At 35.9% G+C, this 24,036-nt stretch overlaps 1 pseudogene; it reads left to right on the top strand.

Annotated features, from left to right (window-relative positions):
• The first annotated feature begins 20,108 nt into the window (after window positions 1–20,108).
• LOC119034559 (glyceraldehyde-3-phosphate dehydrogenase-like) lies at window positions 20,109–21,117 on the top strand (annotated as a pseudogene).
• Window positions 21,118–24,036: the final 2,919 nt, after the last annotated feature.

Consider the following 24,036-nt stretch of genomic DNA (forward strand, 5'->3'; position numbering starts at 1 on the left):
AGGTCATAGTAAGAAAGAAAATGAAATTTAAAACAAAAATGCAAAGAAGGAGGAACGAGGTACTATGGAGTAAGAGAAAGGAAGAGCAATATATGAGATTATAAATAAACTGTGTTATAAAATCTGGTGCCATATTATGCCCAAACTTGAAGGACATCGGCTGAATGATAAACAACTATGCAGGACAGAAGACAGTGGGTTGCTGCACTCATCTCTATGTTCTCTATTTTGCTGGGTTTAGTAAATCAGGGCCTGAGGAGCTGTATAGCATGTAGTGTCTGGTGAAAGGCCCTATCAACGCTTTTTCTTCTTCCCTCTGGGGAAATGTATGCAGCACGAAACTCCTTAGCCTGGCCTGGCCTGGCCAGTCCACCCAGGCTGTAATCCAGCAGTGGGGGGGATTAGGTTCACCTGTTTGTGAAAGGCTCTAGTTGACTGCAGCAACTCTCAGGCATTTAACTTCTACCTTCCAGACATGACCCTGCTCCTCTCTCATAGGAGGTTTGCCCCAAATTCTGCACTCTGAGTTTCCCTCTATTAACCAGCCATGCTGGGTCAGGTCTTCCTTTTTCTTTAGCACATTCTGTGACTCCAGTATTTTGTTCGCAAAGCCACTGCACCCTATCCATGTGCACAAGCATGTGAGCCTGGGTCCCTGCCAAGCTCCCCCTTTAGAAACCATATCTCTATGGTTCCCATGCTGTAGCATGATCCCTGGGGGTCCTGTTCTCCACAAAACCCCCACCCCCCAAAAAACACAGTCTCTCATGGTCAGGGTTGGCCACCTCCTTTCAGAGACTCTGACAATTTTAGGCAAAGTTTCTCTCTGTATTTTTTCCAGGTGGTGTTGAGAAGTGTCTTGCAGCTATGCTATTACACATGGTGGTGGTGTCATGTTGATCCCACTCCTTCCAGAGATCTGCAGCCTCAGGCACACCTGCTCGCGCCATGCTATTCGGGAGCCCACACCTTCCAGGCCCTGTCTTGACACCCTAGTAGTGTGTGAGTTCTGAACTGATCTACAAGCAGCCAGATTCTATTTATTCAGCATTGCTGGGCTTGGCAGTGGTGGCAGTTCTCCTAGAACATCCCAGCCATCAGCTCCTGGACTGTAGAAAACCCAGGCCATCAGCTCCAGGGAGCGCTGCAGGTGGGCCAGTTTCTGCACACTCTTGTGTACTCTCCATGCTCTCGTCCTAGTACATGCTTACTCACAGATGCTTTCACTCACTCTCTGCTCTGTGTTCTGACTTCAAATTTGGTTCATATCTGAGAGCAAATGAATGGAGCTGCCAACTACTCTGGCACAATCTTGGATGAATTGTATATTTGTTAATTTAACTTTACACTTTAACATTGAAATTATCTGATCACATTTTAATATCTGATATTATAATAATGGTAAATACTTCCATAATAATATAAAATAGACAAAAATAATGGGCCTTGGATTGTGGAGTACATTTTGTAAATTTGACCACAAAGGCAAGAGAAGTTAAGGCAAAAGTAAATGAATGAGACTATAGTAAACTAAAAAGCTTCTGCACAGTGAAAGAAACTAACAACAAAACAAAGAGGAGAGCAACCAAATAGGAGATGGTATTTGCAAACAACAGCTCCAATGAAGGTTTCATATTCAATATTTAAAGGACATATAAAACTCAACACCAATAAACAATCCAATTGAAAAATGGACAAAGGAACTGAACAGACATCCCTCTCATAAAGATACACAAATAGCAAATAGATATTGGTATATAAAAAGATATTCAAACTCATTAGTTATTGGGGAGATGCAAATCAAAACTACCATGAGATATTACCTTATACCTGTTAGAATGGCTATTATCAAGACGATAAGTAATAACAAGTGCTGGAGAGGTTGTAGAGAAAAGGAAACCCTGATTCACTGCTCATGGCAACGTAGACTGGTGTAGCCACTATGGAAAACAGTATGGAGATTCCTCAGAAAATTAGTAGAGTTCTCAATATGGCCAAGCAATGCCTTTTCTCGGTATCTACCAGGAAAACTTGAAAACATGTATTTACAGATATATGCATCCCTATGTTCATTGCAGCAGTATTCATGGTGGCCAAGACAAAGAAAGAGGCAACCAAAGTGTCTTTTCATAGACAATTAAATAAAGGAGATGTGGTACCTGAATGCCATGGAATACTGCTCAGCAATACAAAAGATGAAACGCTACCATTTGTGACAACATGGACGAATCTTCAGAATGTTATTCTAAGAGAAATCAGTCAGAAAGAGCTAAAAACATGATTTCACTCATATGTGAAACTCATGGACACAGAGAGCAATGTGGTGGTTTCCAGAGGGGAAAGAGTAGGGGTAGAGAGGGGAGGGGGGACTAATATGTGGTGATGGATTGACTTCATGCAGCGGGCACACAGTACAATATATAGATCTAGAAATGTACACCTGAAACCTATATGTTCTTCTTAACTGATATCAGGCCAATACATTAAATTGAAAAATAGTATGTTTTTATCCCTAACTTTAATTACTTTCATTACTCCAAAAATATAAGTAAACTTTACTATTTAGAGGAGATAAATAACCAACTATTAAATTTTAACACATTTTCCCACAATGACTATTTCAATGATCTGCTATTGTTCAAAATATGATGTTTTTCTATAATTTATAAATTTGTATCGCATCATATTGAAAAGAAAATTCCACATTTATAGCTGCAATTTTCCTAGAGATCTTTATTTTATTTATAAATATTTATCCAAACTATTCAATATATAAATAGATTTTATTCCTTGGGAAACAATGCTATACTTTTTCATTAATTGGAAAATATAAACAGGAGATAAAGTAAATCTGATTTCTATACCAAGGAGTATTAATGTAGAAAGGATGACCCAATAAAACCTAAAAATTATTTATAAAAAATTGTATATTTAGTATTTCATGTTTAAACTTCAGTCACCTTCAAATTATTCTGTATTTGTTGCAATATACCTATTGAAACATTTATCTGCTACTCAGAAGGGTTTTTGAACTTGTCAATTTTGATATTTTAGTGCTTCTGCCATTTTTTTGTTTTACATTCTCCACATTGGAAAAATGTTTGCCTTTGAGGATTTTCTTCATCTAGGAAACAAAAAAAGTCACTCAGAGAGACTGGATGAATAGGGAGGGCGCAGCACGGGGGTCATGCCATTTTTGGTCAAAAACTGCTGAACACTCAGCGTGGTGTGGGCAGCTGTGCTCATAAATCATCCATCATGAAATGGGCAAATACTCTGAAGAGTCTTCAGGAAAAATCCGCTGAAGCAGAATGCAGCTTTTCACAACAACGCCAGCGGGTACACCGATACAGAGGGCTTCCTGGAACACGCACGTGGCTACAGAAACCTGTACTACAAGGGACCCACCCTCCAGAAAATAATTCTGGGTTATTTTGGGTCCCCCTGCAGGCACATCATTTTGTATGACACACCAGGAAATTTTCATTATAAATGTTTTCTATTGTAAAGACCTCAGGTGGTTGAATTTCTTTAATATTGTACCACCTCCCTCTCCCCCATTCAGCTGTTTTACTGTTTTTACCAATGACCTACTAGAATAAAGATTCTTATAACTGCAATATTTGAACACATTGCAAGTATTTCCTTTTCATAATACCACAATAAGTACATTGTAAGAACTCAGAGAATGGCTTCTTGGCCAGAATTCTATGACCACATTACCATATTTATATTCTATGCTGATCTGTTTTCAAAACAGTAAGATTATTGAAAACAGAGTCTAGAGAAATTTTTATCTTTGTATTTCTAGGATCTCTCTCAGTATCAAAGAATAGCACTTCAATATATTTGTGCAAATCAGTGATTTAATGGATGAATGAGACAAGAAGGAAATAATTCATTAATTTCTTTAATAAATATGTGCAAAGTACCCATCACATTTGTAATACTCTAAGAGGCCCTGTGAATATCAAGTCACATAGAGCAAGAATATCTGCTTTACATGGAACTTCTGGCCTGTGGATTTCTCCCTCACTCCAAACCTCGTGTATTTCTGAATATTTCTCTTCTATTAAAGCTCAGTGTTCAATGAGGTCTACAAGTTTAACCTTGAAACACACACACACACACACACATTCCCACTGAGTTAAAATTGAGTCATACTCAAGAAATTTGTCACTTTTTTCATTTGTTTTGAGTTAACTAAAGTGAAAAAATAGAAAAAGTTTCATCTTGGCCTAAAATTTAAGTGCCATTTAGTATACTTTGAGTAATTCAAAGATAACTAACTTTCAGACTATTTTATCTTCATTATCTACTTGCTAATACTTTCACTATATTATTGCACTGATATTCATAAGAGATTTAGCCTCTTCACTGCATAAGCAATTTAGGTTTTAAAGTAAAGATAATATACATGTAGCATTTGAAAAAAAATTACATTCATTTGCTCCAATTACTTTAAATGTCAAAAGCTCTGTGCTTAGATGAGCAATATCTGTCTCCTCAATCAGGATAGAGCTTAAAAGAAGCAGAATAAAAGTCTTAACATTGATCTCTTGGCAAGTGGATGGGGGTAGCACTATTGAAATAAACGTTATTTCAATTATTCAAGTTTTGAATTTAAATAGAAAAATACACTGAATCAAGAATATGGTTTTTAAATGAGAAATATGGTAGCATGAACTCTATATCAGTATTCTTCCAACTCTGATAATTGTTTAACTTATTAAGCAGAGTGCAAAATAGCATTGTCCACAGGCACAAACAACTGTACTTAAAAAAAAATAAGTAGGATAAGTAAGAAAGCACCATGGTAGACTTCAACACAATCTTCCATTTATTCCTGGAATTCTAAACTCCTGAAATCCTTTGACATCAGGTTCTTCCATTAAATTATAAAAAAATATGGGTGCCTCCTTAATGAAAGCTCAACTCTGCACTACTAGATTTAAAAATGAATATATTGTTAAAAGTTAACTGTTAAATAGTCATAATAATTGAGGTTGTGAAAGTGATTGAGAAACATTTCATCTAGATCAGTTCTTGAAAGAATATTGAATGGAACAAAAACGGAAATGGGTATTAAAGAATAGCTCAAGCCCTCTGAATTAACTAAGGAACTAATTGCTTTTCATTGTATATTATGATAAAAACTAAGTGTTTTTATTTTTTAAATAAAGATCAGAAGACACGCACCAACAGCTACCCTGACTGCAAAGCTTCACAAGCCTGGTGTGAAGCGTCATTTAATTACTCGTGTATATTACAGATGGTGGTGCTGGACAGATGTCAATAGTTGGTAGGAGTAGGGTGTTTACTTGTGTTTTTAATATATTTTGCCCTGCAGTCTTAAGATATTCATGTGGAGGTTGAAACTTATAGGTCTTCTTTTTGTAAGAACTTGAAACATATTTTCATGTAGCAATACTTTATTTATATTTTCAACTACAGTTTACATTCAATATTATCCTGTATTATTTTCAGATGTACAGCAAAGTGGGTAGACAGTCATGTATGTTACAGAATGGTTCCCCTGCTTTGAAACAATCCTCATTCCAGAAAAACAAAACTAAACTAAAACATTTATACAGGTATATTTCATTTTATTGCCCTTCACTTTACTGTATTTTGCTGATTTTATGTTTTTTACTCATTGAATGTTTGTGACAGCCCTGCATACAGCAAGTCTACTGACACCATTTCTCCAACAGCATTTGCTTATGTATGTCTCTGAATCACATTTTCAGCAACTACCACCCAGCAGCCATCAACTTTAAGGCAAGTCCCTCCACCAGCAAAGAGATTAGGGCGTAGAGAAAGTGCTGATGATGGTGAGCATTTTAGCAATGAAGTGTTTTTGATTCAGGTATGTACATGTTGTTTTAAATATATAATGTTACTGAACACTTCATGGGCTATAATGTAAACATAAATGTTATATTCACTAGCATACCCAAAAATTCATGTGACTCACTTTATTTAAAAATTCACTCTACTGTGGTGGCCTGGAATCAAACCTGCAACATCTCTTAGATGTGCCTGTATACAATTTGAAAATTCTCTTTCCAATTATTTACTCTAGCCAACTCGGTAGGAGCTAGTTTTATACAAACTTTGCCCAGCATAATGCAAGTAAAATTGGACAGTTTCTTCAGATAGGCCACTTTCCCTTTGGGCCGCTGAGGTAAGAATAGGATGCCAAGGGTACTCTGTTCTGCACAGAAGTGTATACATTTACAGGCAGAAAGGGAAGACCAGTAACCCCCACAAAGGGGTTAACATCCTTGATAAATGGCTGATGAGGACCGAGGGGTAAATGTTTCTGCTTTACTTTTTTGGATGGACAGTTGTGAGATATGTTTCATTAAACTGCTTATCAGGACTGGCAGAAGGAAAGCCATTCATTCATTCACAGGTTTGCAAATTCTGTGTCACATCTTTGAACTGATTGTATCTCCAGCTCTCTTTACTCTCCCTGCTACATATTCCTGCTCTCCAGGACAGCATTTCCAAATTAACTGTTGCAAACAAGTATTTTTCCTCAGGCTTATTTTTAGGGCACTCAAGCTGAGAAATGAAATTTATCAATGGCAATTTTAGTTATGCATAAGCGAACATTTATTGTTTAAAAAAAACAGATGGCCCTAAGGTAGTGGATGACATATTTTGATGCTCTGAGTTACTTTGGGAGAAAAAAATATTACATATATGAAATGTAGAGACAATGAAGGACAAATCAGTGTTTCTCTGTCTGCCTTTCTGTATTGAACTACACATCTCCAGTCACAGGACGGCTTGTATATTAATACTTTTATTTTATGTATTTTCATTAATTTTGTAAGGCTGTTGAAGGCCATTTCATATTTTAGACCACTAGGATTAAAGAGAAGGCTGCATTGTAGCCCAAGTGAAAATGTTTGGTAGAAAATTGTCAAGCTATTCATTTTGTCCTTCTCTGCCTGGACCATAGCAAGATTCTAGAAGTATGCTGTTTAATTTGGTAGTGACGAGCCACATGTGTCTGTTGAGCACTTGAAACAAGGTAAGTCTGAATTGAGTGAGACATGCCATGAGTGGAAAAATTATACTCAGACATTGGTGAATCCAGTTGAAGGGTTTTTAAATTTTTTTCAGCTTTATTTTGGTTTCACCTTTTTCAAATATAAATGTGAAAAACATTTTAATTTTTAAATATAAAAAATCAAAATAAGGGGGACTTCTGCCAAGATGGAGGCATAGGTGGACACTGTGCTTTCTCACACAACCACCTTTAGAGACAGCAAAATATTAGCAACAGAAAACATAGTCAGAACACAGAAAATTGAACTTTTCAGAAGTCTGATAACAACGAATTCTTCAGCCTGACTGGTAAGAGGGGCGAAGCTAGCAGCTGGCAGAGCAGGGTTGCACAGGAAAACTCTATCAGACGGACTCAGGCGTGTGGATCCCAGGAGTGGGGTTGCAAAGGGCCGACCCAGTGAACGACCCCGTGAGCAACCGGCGGACCCAGGGAAGGCTCAGGGCGGCAGGTTGACTGTGGTGGCGCATTCCTGTGCAGATAGATTGGCAAGGGAGTGGGCAGTGAAATGGGACCTAGCGGGCCCCAGTAGTGACAGGCAGCAGAGGGGGCTGCCATTTCCCCGCTCTGACCCTGCCTCCACATACAGCGTCACAACCTAGCAACCTGGGCGGCCCTGCCCTGGTGAACATATAAGGCTCCACTCATACTTAATGGGGCACGAACAGACCAAAAATGACTCAGGAAGATCTCAAAGCCCCAGAGCCCATAACTCTAAGCAATGAAGAAATAGCAAAACTTTCAGATGCACAGTTCAAAACACTGGTGATCAGGATGCTCGCAGAACTGGTTGATTTTAGTCACAAATCAGAGGAATATATGAAGGCTAAACTAATTGAAATGAAGGGAATTGCACAGGAAACCAGTACTGATGAAAAGAAAACTGGGACTCAGATCAAGGGAGTGAACCAGAAGGAAGGAAAAAATGACCAAACAGGAAAATATGAAGAAACAAGAATTCAAAAAAATGAGGAGAGACTTAAGAACCTCCAGGACATCTTTAAATGCTCCAACATCCAAATTATAGGGGTACCAGAAGGGGGAAAGGAACAGCCACAGGTGGAAAACTTATTTGAACAAATAATAAAGGAGAATTTCCCCAATCTGGCAAAGGAAATAGACTTCCAGGAAATCCATGAAGCTCAGAGAGTCCCAAAGAAGTTGGACCTAAGAAAGAACACACCAAGGTATGTCAGAATTATATTAGCCAAGATTAAAATGAAGGAGAGAATCCTAGAAGCAGCAAGAGATAAGGGGACAGTCACCTACAAAGGAGTTCCCATCAGACTGTCAGCGGATTTCTTAAAAGAGACCTTACAGGCAGAGAAGGGGCTAGAAAGAAGTATTCCAAGTCATGAAATCCAAAGACCTACAACCAAGATTACTCTATCCAGCAAAACTTTCATTTAGAATGGAAGGGCAGATAAAGTGCTTCACAGATAAGATCAAATCCAAGGAGTTCATCATCACCAACCCCTTATTATATGAAATGTTAAAGGGACTTATCTAAGAAAAAGAAGATAAAAATATGAACAGTGAAAGGACAGCAAAGTCACAGTCATTAACAACCACACCTAAAACGAAAGCAAACTAAACGAACAGCTAGATCAGGAGGGGAGCCACAGAAATGAAGATCTCAAGGAGGGTTAGCAACAGGGGAGTGGGAGGAGCAGAACGGAGAGAAGATACAGAGAATAAGTAGCATAGATGGTAGGTAGAAAATAGATAGGGGGGGGGCAAGAATAGTATGGGAAATATAGAATCTAAAGAACTTGAGACACGTGGTCATAAACTAAAGGGGGGGAATGGTGGGGGTGGGGGGTGCAGGGTGGAGGGGAATGAAGGGGGGGAATAGAACAACTGTAATGGCATAATCAATAAAAAATAGAAAAATCAAAATAAGAAAAACAGAAAAAAAACAAAACCAATGATACACATTGGATAAGAAAATTGTAAAACATCAATATGAAGACCACTGAGAAGTACAAAACAATACTCCAACTAGGGCACATTGTGGTCCCTCAGAATTTACCACCAGAATTTTTACCATAAAACTGGCGGGAACATGAGTAAAGGACCCACGGACAAAGCCAAAGGTGGGTAGGATAGAAGGTGGGAGGAGGGGATAGCTGGGGTGAAGGAAAGTCATGGGGGGGGGATTAGAGACAATCGTACTTGAACAACAATAAAAATAGGAAAAAATGCATAAAAATTCTGTATTGATATATTTATCATAAACCAAATAAAAAGAAACTATGACATTTAATCTCCTGAATTTCATTTCTTAAAAATATTTGCATGATAACTGGTGTTAATGGATATCGAATTAGTTTGCATAATTTGTAAAAATGTTAATGTTTTTAGATGTATACCCATTAAAACAAAAAATTACTTGCCTTGTAATTAATCACTTTCTAATTTTTCATTCAGGTTTCAAAATGACATTTAAGCATGTGTAGCTTTAAATAATAATAAAAACTTTTTTATTCATTATTTTTTCAGAAAAACACCAATGTGCATAACAAAATAAATTCAAATATTAGAGAATAAATTCTTCAGTTACTTGGAAGATGCATAGTAATTATTTTGAAATGGTTCTTAATTTCTTTCTTTAAAATAAAATATATGATTCTTTTTAAGAAAATATTTTATTTCATTTTTAGAGAGAGGGGAAGGGAGGGAGAAAGAGAGGGAGAGAAACATCAATGCACAAGAGAAACATCAATTGGTTGCCTTTCACCCCCCTAACTGGGGACCTGGCTCACGACCCAAGCATTTTCCCTGACTGGGGATCAAACTAGTGATCTTTAGGTTTACAGGAAAGCACTCAACCCACTGAGCTACTCTAGCCAGGACTAAAATATACCATTCTTATACTTATTTGTTAGATTTACAAAATAATAAATTTAACTGTATTCAATTGTTATTTTTCTTCATTATTTTAGTCCATATACTTTCAATTTCTTAAAAAATGTAAAAATGCATTAATATATTTTACATATGTAAAGTATACAGTAATGGTAATAAACAATACATTTAGAAATTGAAATTATGAGTCCATCATGAAACTAAAAAATGAATAATAGTTATAATGACAAAAGAACTCTTCCTTGGTAAAGAATACTGACTAATGGATATGGAAATAATGGAATTATGAATTAAGATATATTAAGATATATTTAATATAAAATATAGAAGGAAAAATATTTTCTGTTTTAGTCTCCCATTTTATTAGTACACACTCATCAACCCCTGCATTAGTAACCTATGTATTAAGCCACAACTAATTCCAGGCATAACCCGCATTTAACACAATATATTGTATTTTTTAAGGTGGCCTTAAATTTCTTTCATAAAACTTAAGACTTTAAAAATCCATTTATTAATAATTTGATCTGTAGTTTTATTTTTGTGTAATATTTGTGAGGCATAAAAACAATGATTGATGAAAGATGTTGTTCTTACACATCATTTGATACCCTTTCTTATTTTTATATGGTCTTAACAATTTACATATCATTATAATTTATTAATTGACTAGGATGTGATATGGACACTGGCCCACAGTGCCTGCGGTGTTATGGATGAGATAAGATACATTCACACAAACTACCGAGTCCTGTGGAGGAAAAGAGATGGCACAGCTACTCCCTCAAGGGGGGAGCATCTCAGAGTGCCTTAGCCACTCTCTCAAGAGAGAGTGCCCTGACTCTTGCCTTGACAGGCATTTATTGGATTTCAATTTGCACAGGAATACAGGTAAAGTTCATTAATCATGTCAGGCAGTAAGGATCAAACAATAGCTGACATACAAAGAACTCTGAGGGCTTATTCAGAGTCAGGGTCTGTTAGCTAAAAGGCTACGAAACTTTGGTAAACAAACTAATTTTCTGCTTGGACTCTTACCATTTAATTGAGAGCATTTTTAGCAAAGCAGGTTTCACAAGATTTTATATGTTTTTCCTAGGCTTGATCACCCTGGGGAAGCCGCCATTTCCAGCACAGGGCTGCACTGTGCTCTGTCATTGTTTCCGGCTTAAGTCATGCAGAGGAAGTAAGGCAGCCAAGAGATTAGGAGACTTCTGGCAGACAGAATGAGGACTCAGGCTATTTTAAAGCAGAGGGGCGAGAATGCATCACTCCCTTCTGCTATAGCCCCCTAGTCCTTCCCTGGAGCTTCCACATGATCGTGCCTGTCTTAGGTCATTCCCTCCTTGGGGAATCTTACCCATTATTGGCTAACCAATCACGCACTGGAGGCCAGTTATGGATGAAGTAAAAGGAGAAGCAGGGCTCCTGCCAGAGAGATAAGCTTTGTCTCCTTAGTGGCTTATGGTCCTAAGGTCACTCACTTAGCCTGAGCCCTGGGGAGGGGGGTTACAGCTTCTGAAACCAGGCAGGGCAGTTCCTGACAAGACTGTATAATATTTTTCTGTGAATTCACCTGGGCTTTATGTTTTGGGGGATTGTATGGTTTTTGACAATGTTCTCTAATTCTGCCCCCAAAATTGATGTTTGTTTCTCCTAGAATTTATGTGGTATATTTTGATAAGTTACTAGTCTAGATATTCAGGAAGAAATATATTTGCATAGTTGCAAAAATAGATTTTCATGATTATTTCCTCCCAATAATTTTTAAGCTTGTGATTTTGAGCTTGCTTCCCGTTTTTCTTTATTAGAGTGGTTAGTGAATGATCACATCGGTATTATATGTAATATATCTGGTTATAGCTTTTTTCTGTCTCACGCATTTTTTTCCTTTGTGCTTCTTCAAAGTCAATCAGGTAGAAGATTTTCCCTCTCCTTCTTTATTGAGTGCTTTGTATATTTCACCTTTTTCTATACTATTCTTATTAATTTCCTGTGATATTTCTGAATTATGGTGTTTCATTGACATCTGTTTTGTTTGACTGTTTACTTAATTGTAAATGTTTGACAGTTTTCACTTGCTACTTGGTAATAGCTTTATAGTAAATGTTCTTCATTTAATGGTAAGATTTGAGTCTTGTTCACATTCACATATTTTTTCTTATAATACTTTAGTTGATTATATCCACATTAATTTTTCCTTATCCACAATTAAATAAAAACTATTTTCACAAACTAGCAATTTTCAAGAGGTTTCTGTGCCTGTATGAGTAAATGAAAGGCCTAGTGGTCTTGCTTGCTACTTCTTTGCTTCCACAGGTAGATTTATGTCTTCTGCGTGATACTTTGGTATGGCCTCTGATTTTTCCTTTCCAGAGTAAATCTGGTGAGAAAGTATTTCTTACATCAGCCCTGCCTATCTCAGTACCTGCATGCATTATTGCAAAAGACAGACATGATTCATGCAATGGGAAGATGTCCTGACCTTGAGAAGGCATTTATTTCCTGATAACTTTGTCAGATGTGATGAAGCTGAGCTCTCTTACCCTTCTATTTGCTTCTAAACCTTCACTTCTCTTCTCTAGACTAGCACCAGATGTCATTGTTTTGGGTAGCTCATGTTTTTCATGGAATTTTAAGTTTGTATAAGTTTGTATATGTATTTTTGTTTTTGTTTTAAAATTGATTTCTTGGGTTTTTTCTTTTTGGTTGTTGTTTTTCCTATTCTCTCTCTCTCTCTCTCTTTTTTTTTTTGCTTTTTTGGTATTTTCTAGGAGAATAAGTAGAAAGATGCTGAAATAAGCAATCATGTTTCTGCCACAGTTTTTGAAATAATTGGAACAGGTATAAATACTTTTAGAAATAACCAGAAATATAACCCTTTTCTTCTGGTGTGAACTTAAAGTTTGAAAACAACATTCTTCAAAGCATAAAAATGCATTATCTTAAATTGTTTGATTTTTATTGGAACCTAGTAATAAAAATCATAAAAAAATAGATGATACCTGTTTTTTTTAAAGCACCACAAGTTAATGATTATACCAAAGGGAATACATGTCACTCTGTTTTCGTGAACCATGATTGTACAATTCTGAAGGAAAATGCATCATATAAAATTAAGAAATAAATTCTAATATGGATCAGCATGAGGTGAAACTAAAGACACTTGTGATCATTTTTAGAAATCATGCATTATTGTTTTTATTTCAGGGCATAATAAATGAGAAAGTTTTTTATTTGCAGAATTTGCTTTTATAGGAATTATATTAGGTCTATCTCCACTCTACATTGTTTATTTTGAAGTTTCTGGTATTTTGTTTTCTATCTCAACTCTGTAAGCTAATGAATATTTCCTGCTCATGCACAACCAGAATTGCAATCATAAGTGAAGTATTTGTTTATTTACTTACCCACTTACCTAGTTATTGAAATCTTTTGGTTGGGTAGGAGGTGGTTACTGGGTATTGCAGCCTAATTTGTGGGTTTTGACACAAGGCATAAATCCTTGGGTGAGGATGCTTGAGAATGAATTTTTGGGTGACAAAAAGAGCCACATATATTAGAATGTTAAAGACAATGTAGAGCCATATATGTCAAATGAGCTGTTGGGTGACAGGGTTTGAACTTTGCTTTTAGTTTAGCGTAGTCAAGAATTTCATTCTTATTGTTGTTGTTTTTAGCAACTGTAAGGAGCTGAAGGCAGGATATGAAAGCTGTAGAGAACTGGATTTGGACTGGGCTCAGTTGTAAGTGTGCCTTATAAAGATTAAGAAAAAAATTTTTGATTTATAACCACTAAGTTTAGTTTAATACATTTAATAGCCTAGTGTTAATTGGCTAAAAAGTCCATTTAGTTTTTTCCATAAAATAAAAGACACATTTTTTATTTTCACCAATAACTTTATTGATTTGGAAATTTTGAGTATGCCGGATACCCTCCACTACTAACTTCTAGCGGGTAGAAGTCAAAAGTGATGCTAAACATCTTCCAATGCACAAGGCAGTCCCTCAGCAAAGAATTATTTGGCCAAAGTGTCAATAGTACCAAGAGATTTTGCAAACCACTGTTGACATGTTCAATCAGTCACAGCACTTTTATACACTGCACAAATCTTTTTCTTTTGCATTTCAATTGGATTTTTACCTTTCTTGAAATACTAATGCATAATATACCAAAATGTTGCATATATTCTTCATCTTCAATATTAAAATGGCTGCATAAAATTCACCAATTTTGATAAGCCTTTTTAAAATGAGTGCTGTTATGTTGTGGTGCTTGAGACAATACACTTTGGGAGGTATGAAACAAGATCTCAACTGTGTAGCAAATTGCCAAATAATATAGTGAAGGAAAAGATCTCATTCAAATATATAAGCAGTAACATCTATCAAATGTAATTCACAGTGCTAGCACTGCAACTTCAAGAATTCATTGTATGTGTATGACCTTGTGCTATTTATCTAGTAAGAAGCACAAGCCTTAAACCAAAAAGCAAATAAAAATCTAGAATAACCTAATCCAGCTGCTCAACTGTCAATACCTGAAGTCAAACTTCTGATTTTTTACTGTTTAAGTTGTGGGCATTTTATTGTGCTAGACTGGTCAATAAAACCAAGTGACTACAACAGCAGCAGAGGCAAGATGATTCTTAGCAGCAGTGATGTGTGTGTGTGCTGTGCTTGCTTGTAATGTTAGTGTTGCACAGTTTGTTTTTATTACAAATTAATGTATTAAGAAAAAAAATTAAAAGGTTGAGCTAAGTGGCTTTTGCCTGTTATGCCGAACAGAATCCATTCAGGACTCTAGTAACAGTAGCTAGTAAATAAGGGTATGTGGCAGAAGAGGAACTTAGAAATTGGGAAGTCCAATATTATCTAAGAGAATGCCATCAAAACCTACTCATTATCCCCTTCTAGAAAAATACATCTTTATTGCCTGGGAATGTAAGTCAATAAGCTCCAGGGAAAGAAACATCTCTCTTTCAAAACTGTTTGTTCACACAAACAACTTTGAAACCATAGTCTGGAGGATACTAGTTGTTAATGCGTAGATGTACAGAAAGGTGAGAGACCCTTGGAGAATGGCCTCTCAAAACAAAGTGATTTAATCTCTTTTATTTCCACTCAGCTGGTTTGGATATTGCTTTTCTATGTACAGTCCTCTTTCCAATAAGAAGTATTAGACTTATCATCTAACTGTAAGTTTGGCAGATAAAACACTAGATACCCAATTAAACTTGAATTTCAGATGTACATCCCTTTTTTTTTTGGTAGAGGTATGTCTCATGCTGTATAAAAAGCACTAAAAATGTATTCCTTGCTTATATAAAATTCAAATTTAACTGGGCATTATGTATTTTAGTTGTTATATCTGTTATATTTAGTTGTTATAATCTTAATTCCACATGAAACCAATAAAGCATATTGTTTGGTGCGTCTAATTTGAAATATTTTTTCTGAGGCCCTGGGACAATATGTAGTAATCTTATACATGCAATTTTTAATTACTTCTCTTAAAGATGATTTCCCAAATAGTTGGAGCTTCCAGCAGTATAAATCCTGTATATTCTTCTGGGCCTAATGATATCATTGAATTTACCTACAGTAATAAGAAATGTACTTCCTGGTAGACAAAAGAAGGCATCATCTGTGTCTGAATTACAGCTCAGAACTTTTTCTAATGCATGTATGTGCATGTACTATTTTATTTGATAAATTCTGTTTACTTTACAAGTTCAATTTCAGTTTTTAATCATACTTTCCAAAGTTTATGCCAATATATGCACTGGCATAAACTAAGGGCTAAACTAAGACTGAAACTTTTTCAAAAGCATTCAAAACAGAAACTTCTTCAGAACTTTACCATTGGGGTTTTGGGCCTGTTTCCTTGATGAATAAATGGGGGGGGTACTAATTCCTACTTGCTTTGCATGGAATATTCTAATTCCTCAGAAAACAATTCTTTGAGTATACTGCTAATACCGAGTCAAGTCTCAGCCTACCTGCATTATTCTGTATCCTATCAGCCTTCTGGAACTTACTATGGGATGCCAAGACATTGTTCATTAACTTTTCATGATCTGTTTTCTTAAACTAGAATATAAGCATACATCTTCTCTCCTTTGTTCATTGTCTTATTTGCATCACATGACACAGCTCTTGGAACATGGGAGACTATCAAATATTTATTGTATGACTGAATAAATTGAATACACTCAGGTACTATTTGGTGTTAGTTCCTATGCTAAGGTCTTGGACTCTGATGTTGATAAAACTGCACTCACAAGTTTTAAAATCAGGTCAGGGAGATAGGTAGTCTGAAGGCTAGTAGGGCTTATTATTTCAAGTAATAAATGCATAAAATTTTGGGAACACAATGTTTTAAGTTTCAGAAGAGTAAAGAAGACTCTCTGTTTTTATTCTTCTTCTTCTTATTATTATTTTGTAATGAAGGTTGCTTGGATTTGCCTTGTTGTTAACCTTCTCTGTGTCTTGATTTTGTAGAGAATCTTTTCTGTGACCTTGTCCTCCATATATAACAAATATTTACTTTTAAGAAAACATTTAACTAATTTTAATTGCTTTCTGATCACCTAAGATTATTATCATCATTGAAAACTTTCAGAATCATAGCCTCAGACTTTTCATACATTATGTTTGACTGCAATCTATCAGCCCAGACAAAGTAATCAAAGGGGGCAGATGCTGACTCAGACCCTCCAGTTAATTATTCCAATAGTTTGCCTTTGTCTTTCTGTCTGCTAAAATTAGTGCTTACCTTTAATACTGTACTTTATTCCTCATGATTCAAACAAAATTCCTAGGCATTGCATTTGACATCACCTATAGCTAGGCCTAAAAGCAACAGCTTTTCTGTGCAATGATACAGTCTTTCTTATGTAAATAACATACTTAGTGATGATGCAAGACAGCACTCTTAAAAACACATTTGAATTTATTTAGAGAATATGCTAAACCTTCTGCACAACCATAGACAAACAATAAGGTTATCGACACATCCATTTTTGAAAATTCACACTATAAATAATATATTTCTAAGAAAAAAACTATGGCTAAATATAATATATTTTAAAGGTGCAGTATATATAACAAGAATTACAAAGACTTCAATTTGGTATGTTATATACTGGTTTATACCTTAGAACTAAAATATCTAATATTTGATGAATCATTTGCTAATATATTAGTTATTATTTTCAAAGGGAAAATCATTGTGATATTTTGATATTTTCTTTTCAGACTCTAAAATAAATAGATGTTTTTTCGAGTCAAATTTGAAAATATATACTAGTTAGCTATAACTCCAGCCTACCAGTTCAAAGATAATTTACAACTCTTAGGTTTCTGCTGCTGATAATCTTTAATGGGATTAACAATTGTGTGTTGGAGCTGGCTTAATTAATTATGAGAGCCACTTGGAAACATTTGCAGCTTCATTTTCTTTTTCCTCTTGTTTTGTGCTTCTCTTTGCTTTCCCTCTTTTGCTCTTTTTTTCCTGTTTTTCTTTATTTTCTTCCTCCTCTCCTTTTTTTCAGTAAAGAAATTATGCAGTGCTAACCTATTCCATATTAAATTTTCTAATTTATCTGACCATTTATTTTTCTATTGATGATATTGTAATGGATGTTTAGTCTAGTAATGTTGACTTTTAGCACAGCTACCCTATCATTTTGTAATAAATACAATGCTGTTTGGTCTTATTTCAACAGCAAAAATTGGTGTGGAGTACTTAATAATACTTACCTATCTTATATGGATTATTGTAATCCTTCAGGAATCTAATGCTGCCAAATTTGATAAAATAAGGCACACTGCACCATTCCTTTAAAAAGGTGACATTTAGTCCTGGGTGATGTGGCTCGGTGGGTTGAGTGCCAGCCTGTGAACAAAAGGGTCACTGGTTTGAATTCCAGTGTAGGGTACATGCCTGGATTGTGGGCCAAGTCCCGGGTGAGGGGTGCGTGAGAAGAAACCACACATTGATGTTTATCTCCCTCTCTCCCTCCCTTTCTCTCTCTAAAATATTAAAAAAAAGTTATAAAAATGTGACATTCAAAGTTAAGTTTTCTATTTTTTTTGTTTTGACATAATGGGCATATTCTGATAAAATACTACTAATAAAATATTGTGGCATGGTGTTCTTCATGGCACTTGAGATTGTACATTTACAACAGTGTCCCCGCAGTTTGTTGTGAGCTGAGCAGCGATGTGGAATGATGAGAGCCCCACGTATAATCCCTGTTGAAATCACTCAACCCTGCTACACTGCCAAAACAGTCAGAGACAATATGGGAACAAATATTTCCTGTACTTACTGTAAATAAAATTTACAAATAGTTACTGTACTACAATAAAACTTTATTTATGAACACTCAAATTTTAACTATCACATGTCACAACATGGTATTCTTCTTTCAGTTTTTAAAAACTTAAAAAAAATGTCAAAACCGTCATTAGATTGCTGGTTGTGCAAAAGCAGGCTGACATTCAGATTCCTTTTACTCAGTCTGGTTGCAGATCCATCTGTCTGCATTCTTCTGAGAATTGTTTAGTGCTTCATTATCCTTTAAATTTAATGAATGGCTTGCTCCATTTTCACTACTATCCATTTCATTTTTGTTATAGACTTAATGTTTGTGTCCCCTAAAACTCATGTATTGATGACCTCTCAGTGTAGCTTTATTTATAGATAGGGCCCAGGAAGAAATAATTCAGATTAAATGAGGTCATAAAGGTAGAGCCCTGATGCAATAAAATAGATTCCTCATGTGAAGAGACACCAGAGGGCTCTCTCTCTCTCTTCCCAAGCATGCACTGAGAAAGGGCCATTTGAGAACACAGTGGGATGGGAGTAAAAGACAGAAAACTGTACTTGAACAATAATGAAATAAAAATGCTTTAAAAAAGAGATTAAAAATAGTCATTTGATTATTTTCTGGGAAGTAGTTTTAGCTATTACTGAGGCTGTGACACTTTTTTTGTTTTTAAAGTAATTATCATGAAAGAAATATTGTGGTTCAATTCCATTCAGTTTTGGACACTTCAAAATTTTATGCTTTTGGAATGAAAATAAAAATAGATGACTTGCTCCTTTTTCTTTAGATTAAAAAACAAACAGTAAGAATGAGACCACACTGTAAGACAGAAGGAAAACCCTTACCAGAAAAGAAATTTTCTGGCCCCTTAATCATGGAACTTGAACTTCCAGGACTGTGAGAGAATAAATTTCTGTTTTTAAGCTATCCAGCCTTTAGTATTTATGGCAGTCCAAGTTGACTAATACAATTTTCTTTAGAAATTTTAAGAGCTGAACAATTGCACCACCAAAAGGCTAATGTAGTGAGATGAAGAATAGCCCCGTGTCCACCACATGCAGGAGCTGGAGACATGCATTAGACAACTTCACCAACTGTTAGAAGATTCTTTTCTTGCACTTGATGCACATATTTCAAAAGGGTTCTCAGAGTACATACCGTGTTGATGGAAGTATGAAACAACAGCTAAGAATAAATTAGTATGTCATTATTTCATGACTCTGAACTGTTATGCTAAGCTCTCTTTATAATTTTTAGGGGGGTGTAAAAACATTACATATGTATGTATGTATGTATGTATGTATTTTTATTGAGGTATAATTTTCATATAACATTATGTTTGTTTCAGGTATACAATATATTGATTTGATATTTGCATGTATTGCAAAAGATCACAACAATGAGTCTAGTTAATATTTATCACCATATAGTGATTCTTTTGGGAATCTTATGGGAGGGGTTTTAATATACTTAAAAACTTCAACTCTATCATAAAATGTTCTGTTCTCCCAAGATAAATAGGTCTCTATTTTCTTTGGTAGATTGTAAAAATGCCCTCAATTTCATATTTCTCCCAATATTATTAACCTTTGTTATTTAATTTAGACAATAGATTAATTTCAGTCATGTGATCTCATTTGGCCATTGGGATGCTAGCAAGCATGATTCAAAAAGAAGCTTGAAAAATGCTTATGTAATTAGATTTTTCTTCTGTGATTTTTTTTAATCTCTATTAAAAAAAGACATACCTTGGCTCTCTGCTCCTCCTGTTTGACACAAAACCACATCTTTGTTCACAGTTCCAGCTTCAAGCCTGAGACATGATGGTGAAGATCAGAGTGAATGAATTTGGCCGAATTGGGTGCCTGGTCACCAGGGCTGCTTTTTACTCTGGCAAAGTAGATTTGTCACCATCAGTGATTGTTTCTTTGACCTAGATACATGGTCTACGTGTTCCAATATGATTCTACTCATGGCATGTTCAAAGGCACAGTCAAGGCTGAGAACAGGAAGCTTGTCATCAATGGAAAGTCCATTTCTATCTTCCAGTAGGAGATTCTGCCAATTTCAAATGGGGTGATGCTGGTGCTGAATATCCTGTGGAGTCCACTGGTGTCTTCACTACCATGGAGAAGGCTGGGGCTCATTTGAAGGGTGGAACCAAGAGGATCATCTCTGCCCCTTCTGTGGATTCCTCCAAGTTTGTGCTAGGTATAAACCATGACAAGTGTAACAACTCCCTGAAGATTGTCAGAAATGCCTCCTGCACCACCAGCTGTTTGGCCCCCCAGCCAAGATCATCCATGGGCATGACAATAATGACAAATTTGGAATCATGGAGGGGCTCATGACCACAGTCCATGCCATCACTGCCACCTAGGAGACCATGGATGGCCTCTCTGGGAATCTATGGCATGATGGCCAAGGGGCTGCCCAGGACACCATTCTTGCTTCTACTGGCACTGCCAAGGCTGTGGGCAAGGTCATCCCCAAGCTGAATGGGAAGCTCACTGGCATGTCCTTCTGTGTCCCCACCCCCAGTGTGTCAGTTGTGGATCTGACCTGTTGCCTGGACAAAGCTACCAAATACCGTGACTCAAGAAGGTAGTAAAACAGGTATTAGAGGTCTCCCTCAAGAGCATCCTGGGCTATACTGAGGACCAGGTTGTCTACTGTGACTTTAACAGTGACACCCACTCCTCCACCTTTGATGATGGGGCTGGCATTGCCCTCAATGACCACTTTGTGAAGCTCATTTCCCAGTATGACAATGAATTTGGCTACAGCAACAGGATGGTGGACCTCATGGTCCACATGGCCTCCAAGGAGTAAAAGGCCCCTCCACCATCAGCCCCAGTGACAGGAAGAGAGACCCTCAGCTGCTGGGGAGACCTTGCCCCAAACTAATCCCCCAACACACTGAAAATCTTGACCTCCAGTTTCTATCCTATACCTCCTGAAAAAAAGAGGGACTTAGGGAGCCCTACCTTGTTGTGCACATATAAAGTTCAGTGTACTCAGCCAAAACAAAAGAAGACATACCGCTCTTTTCTCACTGGTCCCAATGGAAGGATAAGATGTGAGGAATGGAGCCAAGTTGCTCAAGTCACCCCAGATGAGTTCATATATTATCAACAAAACCCACTTGAGATTTGACAACTTCTAGCCTCATCACATATGAGCTATAATAATTAACAATTACTTCTTAAGTCACTAAATTTAGCACTGCTTTTTTTACCCTCAATATATTTAACTAGCTGATAAAACATGATAAAACACTGCTAATACTTATTGGGTATTTGCTCTGAGATGGCAATTATGTCTTATTATATTTAATGTTTATATGACTACATGAATTTAGTGTGAGTTTTCCTTATCTTAAAGATGGAAATCATCTTTATAAGATAGCACAAATCTTGCTGAGCTAGGAATTTGACATACACTGGACTCTAGAACTTGGATTTTCAAGTACTATGCTTTTCTGTCCTTTAAAATGAACTAAACATCTTTGGCCTCAAAACTAAGATTTAAGATCCTCAGGATCTTATCACTAATACATTTGAAAGGCTTTTATTAGAATGTATACATTTTGATGGAGCATTACTGCTTTAAAAATTGAGAAAGTATATTTCACTGGTAGCTACACAATTCTTGTCTCATTGGTATAGTACTAATTGACATCTTCAAGACTATTTCTAGTTTCACAGGCTTAATATATAAAATATTTGGGTTTTTTGAGGGTTAAATAGTTTACCTGGATGATGTTTAAATTATTTTTCTGTTTTTAAATTACATAGTATTTCCACATAATGAAATTTAGAAAGTGGTTACTAATTCTTTCAAGGTATAGACCAATTTATCTCAATTTCTTTGAATTCTTTGGTGTCTTATACCTCATAGTCATGAGGTATAGCTATTAGTGCTAATAATAAATAGTAATAATAATATTGAACCTTATCTTTTTTATGTTTGGCTTATATCATTATCCACTTGGAGTGCCTTTCTTTTCCATGTTTGCCTGTCAAAAATTTTACAGTTTTCAAGACCCAGTACAAATGTGTCAGTTTTGTTGAAATTTCCTTCAATTTCTCATTCTAGGAATTATCTCTCACTTCTTTGAATACTTTCAGAATATTTCTAGGATTTATTTGATGTTATATTTTTCCTGATTTATTTTATTTTCAAAGATTCCAATCTATAGGAAATTGAAGGGGTGATATAATAACCATGAAATATCCTTCACCAAATTTGCCAATCTTTTTAAAATTTGCCTATTCATCTTTATACATAGTTTCTATTATTTGTGTGCTAAATATCTAAAAGTAAATTAAAATGTCATGGCATTTCTCCAATGGCATTTCAGCATAAAGAGTATAGAATAAGAGCATTCTCCTATATGATCACATACCATCATCATATGTACAATAATATCAACTAAAATAAGGTATTTATTTAAATTTGGCTAATTATAGCAATAATGTCATTTCCATCTGTCCCTCCACCCCCAGGATTTAATCAAGATTTATAGATGGGTCATATTATTAGTGATAATTAGGGAGATGATACTCCTGGAATATATTAGTGTCACAATTAGCAATATTTCACCTGGAAGTGATTTGGCTTTAGAGGAAGGTGTTATTCAAAGTATATGCATATGTTTTAGTGGGCTGTTGAAGGAAATTTGGGTGATGGTAATTATAAGGTTGTGAATATAGATGATTTTTTGTTAATGGCTTGAAAGCCTTTTAAAAGCAAAGGGCACATTTAGATAATGGAAGTTAAAATTCAGGGCATAATATAAACGTCAAAATGCTTCCACAGCAGTATTTAAAGACATTATATCCTACAGGCTTAACTAGGCTGAAAATTGGGCCCAGGAATTAATTATAAGGGTAGTGGAGTTACATAGGATACTGAATGAATACCTTTACAGGTATCTTAATTTAATTCAGCTCCCCAATATAAAAGAAATTAAGACTGACATTTGTCTGGGATGAGGATATTTGAATTATGGACATAAGATCCACGAGTCCCTAATTTTCCTCTGTGTAATAGAATAAACCCCTGATCACTGAAACAGTGAAGTCTCTCACCTCATATATACCTCATTTGTCTAGGAACCTTGTAAGGGCTCACACATGGATGCTTGTTCACCTCAAGTTTCTCCTTTACTTCTGCTCGTTGCCTCCAGATCAATAATTAGGGTCAAATCAAAATACAGCATGAAATGTAGTACAATTCCAGCAAATTCCATAACCTTCTCAGCATGTCCCTGGTAGGTCTTGAGTGAAAATACATAGGAGTTGATCTGGGAGGTTATTTATGAAGTACTGCAGGGTATAAGTTAGGTACAAGAGAATGTAGAATATAAGGCTGGATAGTAGAGATACTGTTGACTCCTTGTGATTTAGCAATTTATGTATTTTCATGGACCTGATGCTAGTTTTGATATGCTGTTGGGATATTCAGTTAAAGTTTGCGTGTGGGATGATGGCAGAACCATTGTGCTAAGAGGGACTAGGAGGAACTCTTGAAACTTCCTACTTCTCCAGCCAAGATAGTAAACCAAATGCGATATATTATCTTGAGAGGAATGTACCACATCAAAACTTAAAAGATGTAGTGTAGCAATGGTTGTCCCTATCCTAACCCCATTTACTTCCTCTCTTTGTTTCCTGCAAAAATTGTGGAGCATGGTAGATGCTTATGGACTAGTGTAGATATAATAAGGGGTAGTTTTAATCCTAACAG

The sequence above is a fragment of the Artibeus jamaicensis genome, unplaced genomic scaffold (assembly GCF_021234435.1).
Source record: "Artibeus jamaicensis isolate MK-2021 breed Jamaican fruit bat unplaced genomic scaffold, CSHL_Jam_final contig_466, whole genome shotgun sequence".
Lineage (NCBI taxonomy): Eukaryota > Metazoa > Chordata > Mammalia > Chiroptera > Phyllostomidae > Artibeus > Artibeus jamaicensis.